At 36.6% G+C, this 18,143-nt stretch overlaps 1 protein-coding gene across 1 annotated transcript in view; it reads left to right on the forward strand.

Annotated features, from left to right (window-relative positions):
- AGMO (alkylglycerol monooxygenase) overlaps positions 1-18,143 on the forward strand; it is a 281,634-nt gene that overhangs the window by 13,787 nt on the left and 249,704 nt on the right. The window lies entirely within an intron of this gene.

The following is an 18,143-nucleotide window of genomic DNA, read 5'->3' on the forward strand; positions in this document are numbered from 1 at the left end:
TATGATGTGCTTGCTGGAGTCTACAGACACTTGCTCACAAATTCAGACTTCACATCCCAATTATCCAGGGTCATTCAGAAGAGCTCTGTAATAGCATGGAATCCTAGGTAATGTGTGCTGTTATATGTAAGCTTGATTGAAACTCTTGGCAGTACTTCCTCATTACAAATGAAAATACAATCAGCTAGGCGTTCACCATAGTGCACTTTAGTATTACCAAAGCTTTGCAAAATTACTCATCTAATTCAAAGCCCTGTTATTGCACTGGTTCTCAGAATTTACTTTTTGGGATTCTTGGCTGCCCCCTCCAAAGAAATATTTTGTTACGGAGAGGGAAATGGAAGTGCAAGAAATGGTCTAAACCTCTGTAGGGGTAAGTAGAGGTTGGAGAATGATTGCAGAGCTGAGGTGAGCAAGTGGTCTCCAAGGAGGAATAAGGCATGCAGAAGTCTTTCTGAAGGGAAACGGGGGAAAATGCTAATTTTGAAAAACTACCTAAGAGCAGAACTCAGGATTTCAGTGGGTGGTTGAGTTGAGTGGGTGGGAAGGAAGGAAGGAAGAGGAAGAGAGCTGGAATAATAATAAAAAGTAGATGGGAGATGGAAAGAAGAGTCCTGAGATCAGAGTGAATAACTGAGCTGTGTGTGTAGGAGTATGTGTGACCAAATATCCTTCCTAAGTGAGGATAAAGGAAATAGGAGTAGCATCCACAGGCGTCTGCTTAAGGCAGCTTAACTACATACAGCGTTACTTTTGCTAAAAAGTTTAAACGTATACATTTCAGGAAACTATAAAGAGTGTTAATTCATTAAAATAATTTGAATTGAACATGTAAACTAGAAAAAGTAATTTATTTTGTGTGCGATAACCTTTGTCTTTGAAAATAATAGGTCAGCTCCTGACATCATTTCCTTATATTTAAATGCAAGAGGATACTCCCAAATTGAATGTGATTAAGAATAAAATATGGTCTGGGTAGTAATCTTTGTATTTTATTTCAAAACAGTCGTTTTTCTCCCTAAAATTAACCCATTGGCAATCTTCCTCATTTTCTATGCAGCAAATGGGTAATGTATAAAGCATTTACATTATATTAGTTAATTTCAGGAATCTTCTAATATCACACTGTCATGTACGGATGTGTTTGGGAAATCTGAAAATTTGCTTAATTTTTGAAAGCCTCTTATACAGGAAACAAAGAACCAACAAAATATTACCAAATATAAAACTTTTAAAAAATAAGTTGATAGTAAATGCTCTCAGTGAAGAGCAATAAAGTAAAATAATGTATTAAAAACATTGAAATCAAGGCTGTTTAAAGTACACTTCCCATTAGAAAAAAATTGAACTGAGTCCAGTAGAGGGAGGCATTTTAAAAAAATCTGAAAATCTTCTGGAAAAACACTCACCACCTTCAGGCTATGAAGCCTAATCATAAGTTCAAAGACTTTTGACTTGTGATGGAAAGCTAGTAGAAAAAAACAAAACAAAAAACTATGCAGTTGAATATGTCGAACTTCAAAATGACAGTCAGTTTTTAAAATCTTTATGATAAAAATATTAAAATAGCTTTTTAGAAACCCAGTAATACACAGGAATAAGAAAAACTTACAATATCAAATTTCTTGAGCCTCTTGGATTACTAAGCTCATACTGGTTAATTGGTTAAATTTATTCAACTGAAAAGTTTGAACAGTTCTAAAATCCAAATGTTTTAAAATAGGGGAAATGACTCTGCTTCTATTTAATTTGTTACTTTCACTATTTACAATAAAATGATATATCCATATTCCAAATTTGTTAATATGTTAAATGCTATGAGGGAACAAGATCAGAGCACTACCTGTAACCCTCACCCTCTGGGGCCTGTGCATTCTCGAAGTACCTCTGTCACCAGCAGAGTTCCTGTGTAGTCACAGCCTCTCCAGATATCTGACCCTTAGACCTGGAGGCTCTGTCTGTTCCCTCTCCCTCAGCTCTATAGGCAATAGCTGTGTTCTGCAGTTGCTGCTCTGTACCACTTAAGTACTCCTTGTTTACTTCTTTTAGTGGTTAACACTTTTTTTACTAATTAATCATTCTTCTTTTAATTAAATGTGTTGGGGTGGCATTAGCTAATAAAATTATATAGGTTCCAAGTGTACAGTTCTATAATACATTGTCTGTATATTGCATTGTGTGTTTACCACCCAAAGTCAGATATCCTTCTGTTACCATATATTTTATCCTCTCTGGTAACCACCATACTATTGTCTGTGTCTATGAGTTTTTGTTTGTTGGTTCGTCTTGCTTGTATATTTGTTGCTTTCAGTTTTATAACCTTTATATGAGTGAAATCATATGGTTCCTATTTTTTTCTGACTTATTTCCTTTAGCACAATGTTCTCAAGATCCATCCATGCTGTTGCAAATGTCAGTATATCATATTTTCTTATGGCTTAGTAGCATTACATTATATGTATATACCACATATTCTTTATCCAATCATATATCAAAGAATACTTTGGTTGTTTCCATGTCTTGTCTACCATGACTAATGCTGCAATGAACATAGGGGTACATATATCTTTACGAATACATTTTTTCAAAACTTTCAGGTAGATACCCAGGGTGCTGGGTCATATGGTAACTCTATTCTTAATTTTTTGAGGAATCTCCATACTGTTGACCATAGTGGTTGTACCAGTTTGCATTCCTACCAGTTTCCATTCACAGCCTCTCCAACACTTGTTCCTTATTCAATTTATAGGCATGGTTTCTGTCTCCTAATTGGACCCTGACTGATATAGCCAGCATCCTCACACATTCTATAAGGGTTGTCAATTAGAATTCACCTAACTTTTATTATTATTTTATTCTGAGTCTTTGATTATACATTCAGGCTACAACACAATTTAGTTTAGTTCTGAAATAGAGGTTTTCATCTGTAAAACTTTTATAACAAACCATAAAACCCCCTCAAAACTCTTATTCTTTTAGTCAATAAGTAAACTGCTTAGTTTCTTTTCTATTTCTCTTTTTCTGTGTTTAAACAAGGTGGATGTAATGAGTTATAAACACTTATCCCATAGTTTATTGTGATTGATCCTTCGTATATGACTATTAAACTTCATTTTTATATTTTTCCTGACTTCTAAGGAAGTTAAATTTAGATCATCCTAATTTCTATTGTTGTTTAAACAAAGAACATACTAGTAAATAGATTCATTAATTTGAAGTTATTTTATTTTGTAATGATACCAGGATTGTGCTCTATATTGAAGAATAGGTCACTTAACATTCAGTTACATTCGTGCTTCTCATTTAAATACCAGAATATACCTATTTTTATAACTCTTTGCCATATATTATGCCTCACTCCTTATTTTAAAAATATCAGTATAGTGTGATTATATTCTTATTTGATCACTCACGTGAAGTCTACTCAATATCTGCCATTTCCCTTGTTTAGTCCCATGATTTCTCACTTTCTCTCAGCCCTTGGAGAAGTTATCATTTAGAATATATGTGAGGGATGCCTTGCAGTTCCCACTAACTTGCCTATGACTTCTAGTTTCTCATCATCACTTTTTGTTAAAAAAACATGGCACCTGTGTTAACCATTTTCCTCTAACTCATCTCAATGACAGAGGGTATGTTATGTTTACTATTAAACATCTGTCCATTAAAACACTTAAAATGTTAATGGTAACCTTTCAAAATGTGTATGAACTGAAAGGTTACCATTATTTTCCCTCACAGAGCCCCATTTGAGGGAGTCTTCTTCCTAAAAATAACTTATTCTTATCCTTGGCAGCTGCAGTCCTCCTTAAAGCCACAGTCTAAATTTCCTTTGGTGTTCTTAGGTTCTATATGTAGATAATGTATAGAAAACACATTTTAAACAAAGGTTCTGTTCATCATCTAGATGTTAAAGGTATAGATGCATTGAAATATCAAGCAGGGAAGTTACACACGATGATGAAGAATAAGATTTTTATGAATCTTCATAAGCCTACTTTTTTAACATTGATATTAATGTGTAGAAATATTTCCAGGAATGGTTGGGAGCATTTGAGGATGGATATGGCAATGTTTTCCAGAAATTAAAAAAGCTGGGAAATGAGTAATTAAAAGAAACTGGAAGGCAGTGATAAAGATTAACTTATGAGCCCTGTCTGACTTGTTACTCTCCCTGAGATAGAGAACATGTCTTATTTTTCTTTTAGTACAAGGACCTAGTACTCTTGCTGGTTATATAGCAGAGAGAACATTGAAATTGGTTTCAAGAGATCTAGGTGTGTAACGTGTGTGTGTGTGAATAGCACACACATATCTTTGGGATTAATCTCTCTCAGAAAGATTTTGTTGATTTTATTTACCTCCTACTTTTGTAAGGAAGTCTAAGTAAAAAAATGCCTTAAGAGTACAGGAAATGAGTAAAATTGAATGAATGAGTGAATTAATGAATAGATAAACTCTAAGCAAGCTAGATGGAGGCTTCTTTGAAGATGTAGAGGTGTTAAAATGGGCACAGGAGGGGAAAACATTAGAGAATAACCATTTTACACCTCAAAAATCCAAACCAAGTGGAATTCTATCCTTTTTCATTTAGCAAACAATTATAATTGTGCCTGAATTTAATGTTAGCTTATTAAAATAGCATAATGAGCAAGACTTCTCTGTGAAGTACTAAGAGAATACACTAAGAGAAGATTCCTGGAGAAATCATCACCTAACTTAAAAACTTCTTTCCACAGTTATAAACTTGTCATTCATACATAGCTCATTCATGAGTTATTTTTTTCAGCAAAGATTTAATGACCACCTATCTTATACCAGCCCTTTATTGGGCACCTGAGATAGCTTGGCTAATAACAGATCAGGACATCGATTGTTCATTCTACTATAGATATTAGACATTATCAATTAGTTACAATAATGACAGAGAAAATACAAATATGTTTATTAAGTGAATTCTAAAACTGACAAAAGAAACTCCCCTCATTGTCAATAATGCATAAATTTACAAATCTTTTAATATGCTAATCAACTTTTCTCAAAGTAGCGTGTATAAAAACCAAATAGAGTTCTGTTTAAAATTCATTATATTTGAGATGATGATACTATTAATAATATTAATAGTAATATTATTAATTAAAAGTCACCTATTAATGAAAGCCATTGGAGAAACAACAATATAGTGATTAAAAAAACAAAACATCGATTCTGGAGCCAGGTTACTGAGTTCAACTCCTAGTACTGCCACTTATTACCTGAGATTTGGGGCAGGTTAATTTCTCTCAGTCTTATTATTCTACTTAATTGATGAGGGAACTAATAATACTATACATCTCATAGGATTTTTACTAGAACTTAAATGAGTCAAAACTTAAGAAAGTGCCTGGTATATTAATAATACTATTTTAAGTATTACTACTATTGAATTAATGCTTATTGTATTGCTTGGTACTCCACTAAGTGATAATATAACACATTATATTATTTAAATCCCAGAACAACACTATTAAGTAGGCATTCTGGTTTTTATCAGATATTGAGTACCTACTATATTCTAGGAATTCTAATTTCTGGGAATGTGGCAGTAAACAAATAAAAGTCGCTGCCCTGATGGAGTTCACATTCTTATTGAGAAGGAAATCTATTAGAATTTTTGCAATTTATCTGTATTTTAGAGTTTATTTGTTGCCTTCTCATCTTAATTAAATGTAATTTGTCTAAATGTTTTTCAGTTTACAAATTGAAATGTCTTTTCCAGAACCTAGAAAATGACTTGAAAAAAAAATCACTGAAACAGCCCAGCTGGCATGGCTCAGTGGTTGAGCCATCTCCCTATGGACCAGGTGTTCATAGTTCAATTCCTGGTCAGGGCACATGCACGGGTTGCCGGCTCCATCCCCAATAGGGAGCATGCAAGAGGCAGCCAATCAGTGATTCTCTCTCATCATTGATGTCTCTCTCTCTCTCTCTCTCTCTCTCTCTCTCTCTCTCTCTTTCACTCACTCTCTCTCTCCCCCTCCCTCCCTCCCTCCCTCCCTCCTTCTCCTTTCCTCTCTGAAATCAATAAAAATATATTTAAACAATTTTTAAAAATCACCGAAAAAGATTTTTTTCTTCTCTTACTTTAACATATAATTTAACATTGGCCTTTTTTAACAGTTTAAATCCTTGTGCTTCATAGAATGCTTTCCAACATGTAATTTTGTCTGGTAGGCATTTCTAGAGTACATATATGTCTTTTTCCTCTCAAAATTCACAAATCTTAATTTTAAAAAAACACAACACTACTATATATTTTCACAATATAAAGCTTATGCTGCATCAAGTTTTAAAACAAATGTTCAGTGCCTACTCTGTGCTTTGGAGCTGTTTGAAGGAAGAGTACATGTCCTCTGAGTGAAGTGCTCAGACCATCGTATAGAAACAGTACAGACAAGCCCCAGAAAACTTTGTAAGACGTGCAGGTGGTACTTGGTGGTAGTTAAAACAACAGGAAATCTTATTGCATCAGTATGAGATTTCATGAGAGGTGATCTCTTTTTCTTTAGTAATTTAGGAATATAGTGGGGAAAATATGTCAATATGCAGAATTTGATGGGTTCCACCGTGGTGATAAAATTGCTTAGGAAAACAAACTGACTTTAAGTTAAAGGACATAGTGAACTGCAGGTAGAGCATAAATGCAAACAAGTAGGAAGTAGAAAATAATGTAAATGAGTTTGAGTAGAGGATATTTAGCAGCGTCAGTGATATATAAATCACATGTGTAGCAAAGACCTGTAAAACAAATTTTAAAATTTTACCACAAAGGAATAGTGAAAGCAATCATATAATTTAAGAATAAAATCAGATGGTTAAATAAGCACATTAAATTACCATCATAGCTTAATTTTTTGACTACATATCAGTTGAAAATTGGAATATGAAAAAGGATAGATACAATTATTATATGAAAAAGGATAGATGCAATTATTAATGTCAAAAAATGAATTGATTATGAGAATGGAATAAATATTTCAATGTAAAAAAATATATAACCACAACATAAGAGTAAATCCTTTTAATGACAATATATATTACTAGGATTTTAAGTGCCCACCACCTTTTTTAGTGACTTGAAAGGCATACTTCAGTGTATACACCGATCAAAACCTTCAGCAGGAAAAACTAACAGATACCACTCTCAGGGTCACAGATGGACACTGAATTTCACTAAAGTTTAAGGAGGTGTTTATAGACAATAAGAAGTCGTCTAGCCATCTTTAAATTCTACAGGATTCCAGATTTTATATCTACTCTATCTGGACTAGATATAGTAAACAAACAAACAAACAAACAAACAAAAATTTGTGAATCTATTAAGGCCCAATAAATACCAGAACTTCTTATCCTATTAGGCATAGAAAACCTGTCACTTTTTGAAATACTATTAATAAAGACTAACATTTACTGAGTTCTTTCTCAGTGCTTCTAAGTGTTTCTCATACATTTTCATATTTAATTAAAACAACCATGTGATTATTTCAGTCACAGCAGTTTTATAAAAGAGGAAACTAAAACAAAGTTTAAGTAACTTGTCCAACTTTCAGACTGTTGTGCCGGAGCCTGAATAGTTTGATGCAAGGCTGTTGATCTCAGAGTCTATGGGCTTTGCCAATTTCTAGCCTCTTCATGAAATTTAAATTTTTCATTAAACACAGCATATATTGATAGCATCTATCCAATCTACATAGTTTAGCTTGTGTTAACATGTACAAATCCTCAAATATTTTGGTAAGAAAAAAATAAATTTAGTGATTTGGTTGTTAAGGTGTCAAATTTTTTAAAATATATTTCTATTGACTTCAGAGAGGAAGGGACCGGGGGGAGAGATAAAAGCATCATTGATGAGAATCATTGATTGGCTGCCTCCTGCATGCCCCACACTGGGGATCAAACCCACACCCGGGGCATGTGCCTCGATGAGGGATCCAGAATGGAACCATGACCTCCTGGTTCATAGGTCGACTCTCAACCACTGAGCCAAGCTGGTGCTTTTTTTAATGTAATGCTTAAGCTACATAAGGATAAAGTGGGGCTCCCCCACCTTCCCAATGCAATATTCTCATATCGTAGTCCTCTCAAGCACCACGATTCTTCATTGATTGACTTGTGTTGAAAGTTAGGTTTAGACTCTAGATTGATTAGACTTAGAGTAAATATTTTTGGCAATAACAGTTCATAAGTTACCTTAGGTACTTCTGATCAGGATACCCTGTAGAGCAATTTGCCACACCATTAAGAAAGATAGAGAAAGATTAGAATTGCTTTAGCCAAAACCCATAAAGGTACATTTCCTCCTTTGTAGTTAATAAGAAATCAATACATAAATATATGGATGTAATTGTATATATTGTATATGTGTATATCTGTGTATGTGAAATAAATGCAACAAACTTATAGAAAAAAGTTTGCATATCCAAACTGACACAATAACTTAAGGAAAATACAAATTTTCCTATAGACCACTAAAAATTCAACCAGTTGTCTAAAATGGCAGTTTTTGTAAGTAATTAGCAAGTAACCTATACTATGACACATGGGTATGTCTCATTCCCATCAAACCAGTCATATAATAATTTTAGCCTCTGTTTTTGAATATTGTCTAAGTCAATTATTATGGCGGTTACAAAATTATGATTTTCTTAAAAAATGTATTATGCATTAGGTGGCATTTCTTTGTCTCATAGTGGACAGACCTAGAATATCCTATATAATAAAGAGGTAATATGCAAAATGACCCTCACATCCTCACAAAGATGGCTGCCTATGACCAGGCCGGCAGGGAGGTTAGTGAGGGACAACCAAATGACTGAGCAGCAGGCTGCGTGGGGCGACCAGGCCGGTAGGGGGGTTAGTGAGGGACTACCAAATGACTGAACAGCAGGCTGTGTGGGGCAACCAGGATGGCGGGGAGGGTGTGAGGGGCGACCAGGCCAGCAGGGAAGGCATTTGGGGGTGACCAGGCCAGCAGGGGGGGCAGTTGGGGGTGATTAGGCTGGCAGAAGGGGCAGTGAGAGGAACTAGGCTGGTGGGGGGGACAGTTGGGAGCAACCAGGCCAGCAGGGGTGGCAGTTGGGGTGACCTGACCGGCAGCAGAGGGCAGTTAGGGATGACCAGGCCGGTGAGGGGGTTAGTGAGGGATGACCAAATGACTAAACAGCAGGCTACATGGGGCGACCAGGCTGATGGGGGGGTGGTGCAGTTGGGGGCAACCAGGCCAGCAGAGGGGGGCAGTTGGGGGTAACCAGGCCAGAAGCAGGGGGCAGTTAGAGGTGATCAGGCCGGCACGCAGGGGCAGTGAGGGGCGATCAGGCCGGCAGGAGTGGGACAGATTAGGCAGGCAGGCAAGTGAGCTATTAGGAGCCAACGGTCCAGGATTGTGAGAGGGATGTCTGGCAGTCAGACATCCCCTGAGGGGTCCCGGATTGGAGAGGGTGCAGGCTGGGCTGAGGGCCCCACCCCCTGTGCACGAATTTCATGCACCGGGCCTCTAGTACATATATAAGTATAGTTAAATAATACACACACACATAATTCACACACACCATTAGGTTGAATTTTATTAACAACAATAATTCTCCTCTTTTATTTTAATGTATTTATTTTATTCATTTGATGATGTGTTAAACTCTTGAAGTATAATTATAACATTTTAAATTCTTGTGATTCAATGAAATTTGAATTAATGATTGTGAGGCTAATCATAATTTTTTATTGAGCAGTTGAATATTTTAATGTTATGGAGTGTCAGAGACTTATGGTTTGAAAGCACATATATGCCTCATTGGTGCTCAAGCTTCCTGCTTCCTATATCTAAATTGTATTTACTTTGGAAAAAAAAAAAAAAAAGCTTGTTTTATAACTGTGGACAGTCAGTGTCTGTTCTTTCATATGAAGGCTTTGTTCTTTATTCTATAGAAGCAAATGTTAATGAAGCACATGGCCCTGGTCACCCTGGGCTCCTTTCTCCAGAGCCAGATGGAATTCAGACTGCTTATTTTTATACTTACTGATATCCTGGGGAAAAGGTAAAGAAGAGTTTATAAAACCAGGACCAAAAAGGGATGTAACTTTTACAGTTTTCTCCAGGGCTAAATCTCGGCTGAAATGACGGACAGGTTTTGGACATACAGAAGGAAATGATGAGTGGGGCTAAAAGTCCAGATGTGTGCTCAACAGAAGTATAAGGTTACATTTTAAAAGACACGGAATGCAATACCTGTATCTTTAGAGAGGAAGTTGTAAATAGTAAACATATAACTTAGCTATCAACTGCAGTCTGATTTTTAAAGATGTTCAAAGAAAGAAATACTTTTCCATCTCTTTAAACTATTCAGCAATGCTTTAAAAATTCTTATGTGTAAAGCCAGTTCATAAAAGATCATAAGTTGAATTAAATGATGACTCAGAATATGATAATTCTTGCTTTATCATCCTTAAAATGTTAATGCTTGAACATTTTTGATGAATTTATTTTTACCATAAAATGGAAATAGACTGCTTTTTATCTTACCTATACTGGAACTAATAAATAGCTTGTGAATATTCGAAGTTACTGTAGGCTGAAAAATACAATTGAAGAAAAATAGCAAAATTACTTGTAAACTTGCTTCTAAATCCTACAGAACAGTGCCATCTTTTAGCAGATATTTCTTAATTTTCTTATGAACTAATCTTAATAATATCTTCAAATATAAAGCAGGAAGAGTGGAGTTTTTTTCTAGATGAGAAAGCCATGGTAGTGCAATATTGGAATATTCCAGTTTAGGATAGATTATTGCCCTCATTCAAATATTTATTCATATAAAACAAAATATTCTTTTATGTTCTACATGGTTACCATGCCTTGTGTGCTACTTAGAAGCCAAATTATACATCCATGGGAATGACAACAAAACACATCCTAATTCGGGAATTTTAAAGGGCTCTGGGATTTGAAGTTGACATTTGGTTGGCTGAATTCCAACATACAACTGAACCAAGGAGAGGAAAGAAGCTCTTTGGATTCTGCATTTCCCTAAATTTCATGTAGTTCCAGAGAGAAAAATGATGACATAAAAGTATGAGAACTTGCTGAGATATTAAGTAAATTCAAATTGAATTAAGTGGCCAAACTTTAATAAAGAGAAAGTTGTCTGTGGAAATGCACAAGAGCTGGACCCCAGGGTAAGGCCTGGTGGTAGTCTCCAGAGCATAAGCAGGCAGCAAGTGAGTCCTTGTATTGGAAGAGAAATTTAAAAAGTCACAGTACTTCCTGTTTTCATCCTTTGTAAATGCACCCAAGGGAGGAACTACTTCTGTAGGGTTTGCATTTCTCCTGTTATAGACAGGTGGTAGGAGGAAGCTGTGAGTGAGGCAACAGCAGAAAGAGGAGTCCAACACTGGATAAGGTGTTCAGGCATCATGGAGGGCATCAATGCCTCCCTCATCTCCCAGAACAGCCTCCCCCTCTTTTTTTTTAAATATATTTTATTGATTTTTTACAGAGAGGAAGAGAGAGGGATAGAGAGTTAGAAACATCGATGAGAGAGAAACATCGATCAGCTGCCTCTTGCACACCCCCTACTGGGGATGTGCCCGCAACCAAGGTACATGCCCTTGACCAGAATCGAACCTGGGACCCTTGAGTCCGCAGGCCGACGCTCTATCCACTGAGCCAAACCGGTTTCGGCAGCCTCCCCCTCTTAACATGGGTGTTCAGAGACAGGCGATGGGTGGGGTGGGAGGGAGAGTGAGCAAGATGACAAAATTTGATATACCTCAGGAAAAGTATATTTCATCCAATACCTCTAAAGGCCATTAGGGAGAGATGTTGGATAGAAGGGTTAATTTAGTTATTCTTACAAAATATACCACCAGCACTGTTCCTTTCTTCTCTCTGACATTAAGTAGTTATGCATGTGACAGTTATTTTTTCAAAATGTAAAAGCATTTTACATACTCCTATACTATTTTAAGACACTCATTTATTCCCTTTGCTAGCTTTTATTTATTTTCTTAATATATTTTTCTTGATTTCAGAGAGGAAGGAAGAGATAGAAACATCATTGATGAGAGAGAATCATTGATTGGTTGCCTCCTGCACATACCATCCTGGGGATTGAGCCAGCAACCTGGGCGTGTGCCCTGACTGGGAATTAAACTGTGACCTTCTGGTTCATAGATTGACATTCAACCACTGAGCCACACTAGCCGGGCCTGTTCCTAGTTTTTAGATGCCCTTCCTTTTCAGAAAGGCTGTTTCACAAAGGATAAAAGGAGAAGTTTTAAGAACAGATACTTCTGATTTCCAATTCTGATTCTGTCATCTATTAATTACTGTGACCTTGTAATAACACTTAGTTTCCCTGAATCTCAATTTATTTATCTGTAAAATGGGTATTATTATATACTTTTCAAAGTGCTGTGGGATTAAATGAAATAATTATGTGTTCAATTTCTAGCACACAATAAACCCCATAACCATGATAGTTGTTTTAATTATTATTGTTCATATATATATAAAAAGAATGTGATGATATTCCAGTAATCCCAGAATTGCAGGCTGTAAGGTGCTTTGTCTCACTGAAACCATACCATCTTTCTTAATAGAGTGCTCTAAGTAACTACTTCCGGAATGAAACATATACTGGTGAGCTGTTGAAATTACAGTTATTTTTACTTCTAAACTAGAGACCCAGTGCACAAAATTCGTGCATGGGGGCGGGGTCCCCTCAGCCTAACCTGCACCCTCTCCAATCCGGGACCCCTCGGGGGATGTCTGACTGCTGGTTTAGGCCCCACAGGGATTGGGCCTAAACCGGCAGTTGGACATTCCTCTCACAATCCAGGACCACTGGCTCCTAACTGCTCACCTGCCTGTCTGCATGATCACCTCTAACTGCCCCCCCTGATAGCCTGGCCACCCCAACTGCCCCCCCCCGCCAGCCTGGTCGCCCCTCACTGTCCCCCTCTGCTGGGCCTGGTCACCCCTCACTGCATCCCCCTGCTGGCTTGATCACCCCTAACTGCCCCCCCCCCGTCGGCCTGGTTGCCCCACGCAGCCTGCTGTTTGGTCGTTTGGTCACCCCTCACTAACCCCCTTGCCAGCCTGGTTGCCCCATGCAGCCTGCTTGTTCAGTCGTTTGGTCGTCCCTCACTAACCCCTCTGCCGGCCTGGTCACCCCACGCAGCCTGTTCGGTCGTCCGTTCGGTTGTTTCAGTTGTGACCGTTGCTTAGGCTTTTATATATATAGAATATGTCGTCAAGAGAAGCAGGGTCAGTAGATTTAAGGAGCCAGGTGGAGTTCATGAATTCCATTTTCAATATGTCAAAGTTGAGATACTTACTAGACCAAGTGAAAATGTCAAGGAAGAAGTTGGGTATAAGGCACTTTCAGAGAAAAAGTCCAGGCTAGAGACAGAAATTAGTGCATCTTTAGTATATTGATTGTATTTAAAGCTGTGGAAGTGATTGGGATTTAAAGGAACAACTCTACAGAGCGAGGGCACTGTAAAACCTGAGCCCTGTGCTATTTTATTCTTTGTGTTTGGTGTACCAGGAAGAAGCAGCAAATTAGACTGGGAAACTCACAGGAGGGTGTGGTACAGGGTCCCTAAGGAGAATGAAGAAAGTGTTTTAAGAAGGGTGTGATCAATGATCTCCAGTTCTGCTGAGATTCCTGCTTTATTAATAATAGGCCAGGTTACTAGACTAACTTCCTCTCTGAGGGAAACTAAAACTGCTGAATGAAATATAAAAACTGTCTTACTAGCTTCAGAGAGTTGCCAAAATAGTGAGGAATCACTAAGCTAAATCTTGAAGACAGTAAGGAAATGGAAAATTAAAGTAATACTCTAATCCACTTTCAAAGTGTAGGCATGTGGCAGTCCTGTAGAAACTGCTGTGATACTGAGTGGTATTTTTGGTTGTTTTGAGGGACAAGGGGATAGAAGTAAGAACCCAGGGTCTGCCAAAGATGGGGACCCTATCAATTAGGCTGAAATCTCTAAAGGTAAGGGAGATTTCATCTCTTCACCAACTCATCTCTTTACCAGCATTCCTGCCAGAATGTGGGGGAAATTTTCTGATACTGGCTAAATAGAAAAAATAAAAAGAGATAAACACAAAATTGATTCCTAATGGTTTATAAGTTAAACTCCAGCCCAAACAGATAATTCTAGCCAAAATGTAGAGGTTTATCTAAGACATTTCAAGCCATAAATTTAGGTTTAAAAGGTATAGGTTAAAATGGTAAAACTAAAGTAAATACTACTGAAAAAATTATGAGGCTTATTTGTATCTCTACTTTTTTTCCACAGCAATGACCAGCATACATCAAAGAAAATCAGGTACATAGGGAAACAAGCAGTTTTATTTGACAACCAGCAAAAAAAAATTTTAATGGACAAATTAATTTTACCTGCAGAGTTGTGAGATACCAAAAATATTAACACAGATTTTTAACAACTATGCTTAATATATTTAAAGACATAAAATCTTACAAATAAACATTAGGAAAAGAATTTTAAGTGACATTGAAGATTTGCAAAATAAATAGAAGTTCTTAAAATAAAATGTATAAAAATTGAAATTAAAATTGAGTACCTAGACTTGATAGCAAGCTGATTGTATAAAGCAGAAGAGAAAATTTTTCAATAGTGGATTAAGAGAAACTACACAGAATATAGCCAACGGGGCGGGGGTGGGAGGAGAGGGAGTATGGAAACTATAAAAGAAAGGATAAAATAAGCTGATAATATAATAGTCTCCAGTTTGTTGAAAAGTATTATTTCTCTAAGATGTCATAGTCTTTGCAGATACTCCTAACATTACTCCTAAAAAATTCTAAATAGATGAAAATTATTGAAATAGAAAAAAAAAACTTAGAAAATATTGTCTGGGGACACTGACTTCAGTGTGTAGGCAGACCTCTAGTTAATATAATTCTCATTTGAAAAAGAAATATCAAAGTTCATCATAGTAATTTATGAGAGACATCAGTCATTTGCTAATTTTCTTTTAGAAGACAACGCAAGGGATGGTAAATTCAAAAAGCATTAAGTACTGAGTCATTCTGAGTGTGAGACATTTGAATGATGGGTGCCTATGGCCATAAAATTTAAGTTCTATTTAGCTTATTTAAATTATTTGTATGTTCACTTCCTTTTCTTAATCAATAGAATCTCTTTACCCATAAGTAAGTTACTTATTCTTTCAAAGCCTCTAAATTTGATATAATAACACTATCCCCCTTTTACCTCCTTAGATTGTCATGAGGCTCAACTGAGGTCATTTCTGTGTTTAAAGTCTATGCAATTAAAAGCAGTGCAATTATAACCATCCTTACATGCTTGCCTTCTAAAGCTCCCACATAGGCTAAGTTGTTATGACAATTTTTAGCATTAATGTCTGTCTGTTATTCATCCATGTTCATGAAAGAAACTAAATTATCTAGAAAGTTTCTTCCAGATCTAATTTCGTTTACCTGAATGGAATGCGGTGAGCTGTATTTGTATGTTAAATTATCATTATCATTTACATGACACAAAGAATTAGAAATAAGTAAAAAAAATTGTCAACTTTAAACAAACATTTCTAGACTAAGTTGAGCCTGGTACAGGTGAGGGGTCAAAGTGAAAAGAATCTGCTCTTGGTTGGGGTGTGCATGGGTTTCCCTCAGTCTTGTGTTGGGATTCTTGGAGGGCTTTCATTGGCGTTTGTAACTCTTCCCTTGTTGATGGGGTTGAGTTCAATCTTGTTACCATATTCTTTATCTCTTCAGTTTTAGTTTCCTATGTTTGTTTATCACTCATCCCAAATGGACATGCCAGCAAGACAAAAGAGGGTTTTTATTGCAAGGGGCAGCTGCCTCAAAGGAATGCATTTCAATAGTTTGACTATTTATAAATACAAACAAATAAATCAATCACCATTGTCTCTAACCTTCCAAAGAAAAGAAGTTATTCTACAGATGCAACTTGCATCCTTGATTCATCACAGTTGAATATAAATTAGTGCTTTTCCTACTTCCCAGACAATGCAAGGATCACAGACTACTTCCATTAATTCTTTTCCGAACATTTGTTCATTTTTTGTCAGGTATTTTAACTCTATATGTAATTCAACCCACAAGACAAGTATTATTATCTTAAACAGTATTCATTTAGATTTATCCACTAATTTACCTTTTCTAGGGACTTTCCTTCCTGCATTATTGTGTGTTTATCTGGGATAATTTTTCCTTCTTGAAAACTCACTTTTGTGCTACTTTTAACACAGATCTGTAGGTAATGAATTCTACTAACTTTTGTTTCTTTGAAAATGTCTGTATTTCATATTCATTTTAATTTCCATTATGGTGAGTTTTTAACAATGACAAAAATAGGCACCTAGGGCCCATCATTTACTCCAACAAATCACCCCATGACTTATCCTACCCGTTTCACACCCACATCCACACCCACAACATTTGTATGATGCAAGACTCACATTGTGTCAATGCATTCATTTGATCTGTTAATAATTGAGTATCATATCTTAAGAATAAGCCTTTTCCCTGTCTTTTGTTTTATTTTTTAAAATATATTTTTATTGACTTCAGAGAGGAAAAGAGAGGAAGAGGGACACAGAGATAGAAACATCGATGATGAGAATCATTGATTGGCTGCCTCCTGCATGCCCCACACTGGGGATTGAGCCTGAAATCCAGGCACATGACCTGACCAGGAATTGAACTGCGACCTCCTGGTTCATAGGTCGATGCTCAACCACTGAGCTATGTCAACCAGGCTCCCCCTTCTTTTATATATTTACCTGACTAATGTCACATATAAAAAAATTGTTAAAAAGAATTGCTCATTATCATGGGCTAGCCATTTAATATTTAAATTTCTCATTGTCTCACAAATGTCATAACATTTTTGCACCTTGGATTATTAATAAGGTGCAATAAGTCCTTACATTGCAATGGTTGCTTTATTAAAATGTTAAATCTCCTTTTACCATAAGTGCCACTTCTTTCTTCTTTTTTTTTCCTTGCAATTTATTTGCTGAAGAAATCATACCTTTCCTTACCATACACACACACACACACACACACACCCACCCACCCACCCACCCCTATCTTGGTTTTGCTGATTTTAGTCCTGTAGCATAGTTTAACATACTAGTATTTTGCTGTCCTCTACTTTCTATTAATTATTGGTAAGCTTTAGAGTATAGATAAGATTCAAGTTTGATTCGGGGGACAAGATCACTTTGTAAGTGGTATTGTATTTTTTTGTCAGGAGTGGTATACCTTTATACTTTTGCTCTTTTTTGTGAGGTTAGCGCTGATTTATGCAGCCAGGCCTTTAATCAATGTCTCTCCAATCATTATGGTTTTCTGAAGTTTGTTCTTTAGTAGATTCCTCTGGGAACAATATTTCTTGACTTTTTGTATGCTGATAACAGTTTGTCCTTGGCTTTTATTCTTGGAAGTCAGTTTAGCTACATATAAAATCCTTGGCTCACATTTTCTTTCCTTGAGTGTCTGAAATGTTATTCCTTTTCTTTTTTTCTTTTTTTAAAAGCATTGTTTTAATAAATCTTACAGAAATTTGATTTCTTTTTTTAGTGACCCGGTCAAATCTCTGTTATATGAGACCATTATCCTTTTACTCATTTTATGGAAAATTAGTTTTTCTTAACTTTAGGAGGAAGTGTGTGCTATGATATATTTCCTAACTTCATAGTTAAGAGTTCTCACTCTTTTGTTTTTTTAATGAAATATTAATGTAATATGTCTACTATATTACTATCTATTATAATACTAGAGGCCCGGTACACAAAATTCGTGCACAGGTAGGGTCCCTAGGCCTGGCCAGTGATCTTGTTCCCCACCTGCCCACCTCCCTGCCTCCTCCTTCCCTCGCTGCCCATGTGCCGCCACTGCATGGGTTCCCTGCCTCCCGCCACCCAGCCTCTTCCTTCCCTTGCTCCCTCAGTGCCCCGTCGCTGCTGGTCACCTGCCATGTTCCGCGCCACCCCCTGGTGGTCAGTGCACGTCACAGCAAGCGATCGAACTCCTGGTGTCCCGGTTGAACTCCCGAGGGGACAATTTGCATATTAGCCTTTTATT

The sequence above is a fragment of the Cnephaeus nilssonii genome (assembly GCF_951640355.1).
Source record: "Cnephaeus nilssonii genome assembly, chromosome: 12".
Lineage (NCBI taxonomy): Eukaryota > Metazoa > Chordata > Mammalia > Chiroptera > Vespertilionidae > Cnephaeus > Cnephaeus nilssonii.